Source organism: Protopterus annectens, chromosome 1.part0 (genome assembly GCF_019279795.1).
Source record: "Protopterus annectens isolate FY-2018-M chromosome 1.part0, PAN1.0, whole genome shotgun sequence".
In the NCBI taxonomy this organism is placed as follows: domain Eukaryota; kingdom Metazoa; phylum Chordata; order Ceratodontiformes; family Protopteridae; genus Protopterus; species Protopterus annectens.
Window position 1 is genome coordinate 1,468,597,857 of NC_056725.1, and position 6,776 is coordinate 1,468,604,632.

Here is a 6,776-nt window from a genome sequence, read left to right on the forward strand (position 1 = left end):
TGAATGGCATTTTTCAGGTCAAAGCTGGTCATACCCAGGCAGGTAGCCCTCCTAAAGATATCTAGACAGTGCATTGTTTAGGCTGCTGAGTTCTTCCTAACCTGAACAGTCCACTGTCCATATATCCTACAGCAAGACATCATTCTCTGCAGGGCTGAACCTGTCCAGTCTCTGCCATCCATCTCCTTTGGAGGACATTTGTAGATATCATAGCTTTGAAAGGCATGTGTGGGTGTAGAGAGGTAGGTATGCCAGAAGGAAAGTTTGCTAGCATGCATGAATATACTCGGATATGGCAGGATGCATGCAGTTTGCAGGTCCCACATTTTCTGCACATTACCTAAGTTTGCATGGGTTATATATACAGGTGCATCAGTACAATAGTACAATCTGTTACAAATGCTGGTGTTACAAAGGCTAGGGATGCCAGGATTTCAAGGATATTGATTGTCCTGTTTCAGCAGTTTGCCATCCCATACTATATGCATACCTGGGCAGGTATATGTATGCAGTGTCTTACAAATGCTGATGCTGCAAAAGCTAGGACTGCCTGGATATTGAGAATTTTGATTGTCCTGTGTAAGTGAGCTGCTATACCCTGCAACAGGCATAGTGGATGTAGGAGTACAGTGTGTTGCAAATACTGATATTTTATAGGTTAAGGATGTCCAGATAATGGGGAGGTTTGGTTGACCTGTGTCACTGGGCTGCTGTCCTCTACAACATCTGTGTGTGAGCAGATGCATGAGTGCAGTAGGGCAGAGCTTTAGTCACTGTTATAACATAGGTAAGCCTGCACAATAGTTGCATTCACTCATCTACACAGATACAGATATGGGCAGCATTCCAGAGGATGACATTTACTTATGAATGACACTGCACATATATGACTTACCACTTATCCCAATGTTGTAGATGTCTGCGTGCTTCTTGTTGACTATGTTATATGCTGAATGTAAGTCAAACTGCTGTATTAGGTCTGCTGCACATTTCTCTTTGACGTGCACTTTGTCATCCAAAATTATATTGTGCCTGTAAGCATTGATATTAAGCACCAGTTTGCACATTATTTATAGGTTCAGCGGTTCATAGGTAGGTACTAGGCTATTGGCCCTAGGGCCTATATAAGCCTAGCCAAATGTACCCTGGCTTTTGCCACCCAAATTATTTTCCTGTGCCACTTTCGAGCAGAACCACAGAAGTGTTCCCCAGGGTGCATTTCCTATCTCCTATCCAATCATCAAGATTTTTCTTGAAGAATGTTAATGAGGTGCTTTGTTTGATATAGATAGGTAGTTTGTTCCAGAGTATGGGAAGACTCTGGGACAGGAATCTATCCCTCCAGCATGTTCTGTTTATTGTGGTGAAAATGTTTAGGTCCCTAGAGTGTGTAGCTCAGAGGTACTGGGATTTTTCAAGTGGAGCATGTCCAAAAGCTCTGGGTTTGACATAGCTTTGTGTGTTAGGCAGAGGTCGCCTCTGAGTAGGCGATATGCGATGGAGTAAAGCTGCAGTTTTTTGAGACGGTCTGTGTAGGACATCTGTTTGAGGCTGGTAATCCTCTCTGTGAGGTATTTCTGCAGCCTTTCCAGTTGTTGTAGATGTCTTGTGAGGTACATACCAAGAGAGGCATTGTACTCTATAATGTGTCTAATGAGTGATGAGTAGAGGGGAACAATGACCTCTTTTTTCCTGGATGAGAAACCTTTTGTGATGAGGTGTGCCATGTGGAAGGATTTCCTGACTACTGTGGCAATGTGATTATCAAAGGAGAGACTACTGTCCACCTGTGTCCCAAGGTCTCTTATCACACTTTCGGTGTTAAGTAGACTACTGCCTATGTAGTAGTTCATGGGTACAGAGTTTTTTACCAAAAGGGATGACAATGCACTTTTTGGCATTGAGCTTCAGACCATGGCCTTGACACCAGGCATCTGTCTTAGCGAGGCCCTTTTGTAGGATGTCCACATCTTTTGGAGTTTTGATTATGGCTCCTAGTTTGCAGTCATCTGCAAACTTCATTAACCAAAGACCTTCTGTGTTAGCCTGTACTTCAGAGAAGTAGATACCAAACAGTAGAGGACCCAGGACTGAACCCTGTGGTACTCCACTTGTCACTGGTCTGAAGTTGGATTTGGAGTTCGCTACTTTCACAGTGTGGGTTCTGTCTGTGAGCCAGTTGGCAACCCATCTTGTGACATAGGGATTTATACCTAGTTTAGTGAGCTTATCTATAATTCCAGAGTGGGGGATGGTGTTGAAAGCCATGGCGAGATCTAGATAGGCTGTGAGAACCACCTTACCCTCATCTACGGCTTTGGTGACCACTTCAAAGAAGTCTGTCAGGTTTAGGAGACATGATCTGCCTTTTACAAACCCGAACTGGGTGGGGTCCTGAGTTTGGAGATTACCAATGTCATTGTTTATAAGTTCCATAATGATATGTTGCATAGCCTTGCAGACCAGGCTCGTCAGGCTAATGGGGAGGTAGTTTCTGGGGTCGGTGGTGGCTTCCCCTTTGTGGAGTGGGATAACTGTCACTGTGCACCATTCAGTGGGCACATAGCCCGAGGTGAGGCTATGATTGAACATGGTACTTAGGTGGGGTGCCAGTTCATTCTGTAGTTCATATAAAATGCAGCCTGGGATGTTATCAGGTCCCTTTGATGCTGTGTTCCTGGCTTTGGAGAGTGTGTTTTTTACATGTGCAGCTGTGATTACAGGAACTTTGCATTCTTCCTGTATAGAGATGGGCCCTTTAGGGGATGAGAGGGGGGTAAAGTTAGCACTGAATCTATCTGCCAGGATGTTGGCAATATCAGTTGGTTCTGTATATTTAGTGCCATTGTGTTGTAACTCAGAGCAGATCTGAGTGTTGCCATTGAGATTCTTGACATAGCTATAGAATGCTTTGTGGTTGTCTTTAGAGTCAGTGGCGATTTTGTTTTTTTAACTAGCTTTGGAGGATTTTATGAGAGCTCTTAGCTTCTTACTGAGACTGACCAGTGTGTTTCTCCAATCATGGGATTTTACTCTTTTTTTGCAACAGTTTCTTTCTTCTGTTGTAGAGTTTGTTTATGACAGGGGACCACCAGATTAGCTTCCTTTTTTTGGAGGATAGCATCTTGGTTCTGTTAGGGATTGCACGATCCATGCACTCGTGTAAGTGCTTATAAAGTGCATTTATGTAGGATTCAGCAGTCATACCTCTATTGTCCATCAGCATGGGTATCGTGAAGTTTGCCACTACTGTCTTAAAAAGTGTGAAGTTGGCTTTGGAGAAATTTTTTACGGTGGTTTCCCTAATGGGGGGTGGGGGAGGGATGTGGATGTCTAGGGTGATTAGCTTGTGGTCGGATCTGACCAATGAGGAATTGACCTCTGGTGTGGAGCACCGGTTGTCCATGTTGGTAAAACATAGGTCCAGGATATTGCTACCCCTATGTTCATGTGGTTAGACTCTGGCTATGAATTGCTGTGTTACACATGTGTGCACTAATGACATTAGATGAAGATGCCTACAGCTGTACGTCAAGCTGCCCATGCATGTTCACTGCATGTCTTTGAGAAACTACTTGCTGCCCTTGTTTCATAGTCCCATGAAAAGTATGATTCTCACAATGCCATTTTGTTTTGCATTACACTCATGGAGATCACTGCTGATGTTAAAGCTCTACAGAGTATACCCACCTGGTGTGCAAAGGAGAGCAAAATGTTGCTCTATTTTCTGCGCAGTTTGTTCAAAGGATGGCAATTAAGCCCTTTGTGGCTCTGTTCAGGAAGGCTAATGCCTGTTATGATCTGGCAGCTCTGCTGTCCAGAGAAACTGTCATCCCTCATATGAGTGAACAGTGCAAGCACTTATATGATGACCTAAGTTGCATTTACCTTGAAGATCTCCAGATGCAGGATGCAGAGGTTAGGCAGGGGAATCTTAAATGATATAGTAAGTGTTATCATCTACTGTGTAAAGTTTTGAAGTTACTAAAGATTTTGCATAGTATGCATAACAAATATATCTCTGATTTTATGTCATCTGAGAGATCCCAGAATGTCTCAGGCTGAGTGCTGTGGTTGACTGACTGCTGAATGTGTTGTTGACGGCAGCTGTTCTGTTGTGTTTCTAAGTTATTCAGTGTTGGGCATAGGGCTTTAAAACTGGGGTGTGGTAGACACCTTTTCTGCTTCTGTATTATAGCATAGGGGTGTGTTTTATGTAACTGTATTTGATTTCCTGCAATAAAGTGTTTTGTTGTTGCCCTCTGTTCATTTGGTAATATCTGTAGTAGTTTAGATTGTTGTCCTGCTTAACAGGAAGCTATTTGCATCTTTATGTTTTGGACATAGGCATGCCAGTATTGTAACAGGTTATGAGACTCACTTTAGGAGTCTACTTGGTTGCACCTGTGGGGGGGGTAATATTTCTGCATGGTAATTTGCATTTTTTCTTGCTCATGTGTGTTACATGATGGTTTACCTTTCAATTATGTCTTACAGCCCATTCACAGCATGTGAAAAATGCTGTCAACTGCCACAAGAGGTAGCACAGACAACTGGTACATTGGAGTTAATGGCATTTGTGGTAGTTTCCTGCTTTATAGCTGCCAAATCACCTCTTGTCACTCATCAAAAATATCAGTTTTCCCAACTTAGTCTCCCTTCTGGAGATGTCCATGGTCCACTAGAGCGGCAGTTGCATCAGCCATAGACTGTGGCCACCTCAAGCAAAGCTGTAGGTGAGGCTGGTGAGTAGGATGTGAGTTCCGCAACTGTGGAGGGCTTTGGCCCATCACAGGCAGGTGGGCCACCCACTCACCAGCTTTGACTTACACCAGTGTTGGAGCACGTAGTGGGGGCAGAAGCTGACTGGGTGATGTTCCACTTGAGTTGCCACCCAACAACCTCTCACACAGTGAGTAACAGAATTACTGGATCAGCTGGGCTATGCTATCATTCCACCAGGAGCAGGTCTGGCCATTGCCATCTGAACCGCCACATACTGGTCTCAGTGATATCTCCCTGCCAACTGGTGGCTAGATTGCTGCCTGTATACTGCCCTATCCCCAGCCATTTGCCTACACTTTCTCTGAACATTTGTCTCTCATGTTTTATCCCCCTTGTATGTCCACCTCTGCCCTATTTGCCTGTGTGTCTTACAAATGTGTGTTTGTTTGCCCATTGCTGCCTGGTGTCCTTTGTTCCTCTCCTCCCTCTATCTATAACATGCAAAAAAGATCCATTACCCACCCATAAAAAAGCAAGTGCCCCTAACGTGCTTTACCTTACAGTGTTCCTCCTGTATGTTCATCTGTTTGCTATACCCCATTTCTTGCTTTCTCGTTCTCCACTTTCTACACATTTTAATGAGCCAGTAAGGTGTATGGCTTGCTGGCTGCCCTTTCACTGCCCCTTACTATCCATATTACTTCCTTCAGTGCATGTACCAGCTACTTCACAGTATTAGTGATTGTTCATGCTCCCATTGGTCTCTCTTATATTTTCACAAGTTCAGCACAGTATAGCATGATGCTGATATTAGCCTTTCTTTGTAGTTTTTGGTATTATATTACTTTATTTCATTTCTGAAGTTTTCCTTTCACCTAACTTACCATCTTAAAGTACACCTATCTGCCTATTCACACTGTTTATACCTATTTTAATATTTATGGCTGCTTGTCTGCCTATGTGAAGTTAGCCTTGCATTGCATTAATGTGCTAGACTTTGAAGCCTGTTAATTATCTTACACAAGATGAAAGTGAGGTGAGGAAACTAACTTACAAGCAAATATTCTGTTCCACAACATCCTTCATCTCCCATTCACTGGACTTGTACAGCTGTTCCAATGAGAATTAAACATTGAACAAAAATATGTTACCTTTTCATGTATATAAATAAGAGTATACAGTGTACACAGAAATCAGAAATATTGGGATAAAGGCAAATTACAGGGTTACATCAAAAGCAAATTCACTTGCACTATAGGTACCTCTCTCTCTCTCTCTCTCTCTCTCTCTCTCTCTGTCTAGGTACCATCGACTCAGGCTTAAGTCCTAGCAACTTGAATTAAAGATCCAAAAAGAAGCTGTATCAGTGCTAGTTCAGCGAGGTCCTTCAACATCAGCCCTATGGTGTTGGTGCCTTATCTAAGAGTATAACATACTACATTGTGGGAATGCAAATGCATTGCATAATCTTTTGTGTGCACAGCTTGGCATCAGGTTTTATGGTTTTAATATTTTGTACATGCTTACATTACTGTCAAACTTCAGTAGTCCAGACATTAGCCAGTGCCTATCAAAATTTCAAATAAACAAGTAAAATGCAAAACATTTGATACTGGCTTTAACCAGAGAGATCACATAGTGGTTAAAATGTTTTGCTTTGTGCTTACAGTATGTTTTGTTGATGAAACAGTTTAATTCCATATCACCTACCCTGTATTTTTTCATACTAAACCTGTACTATATCATTTAAATGTAAAACAGTATTTTTGTGTAAAGGAAAATGAAAAACTTTACCTCAAAATTAGGTACAGTTAAGAAGGATGCATGTGTGTAAGTGTAATAAAGATGGCATGTTCATGCTACTGATAAGTACAAATGATTTAACCATCAGCTGGACTGTAATAAGAAAAGACAAAATAAATATACAGTTTACTAGCTCTACAAGTTTCAATTTAAAAAAAAAATTCAAGCACTGTCAAACTTTGGTCAGGAGTAATAAGTAAAATCCAATTTGGGGGTCCCCCTAGACACTAAAAATATCACCTATACGT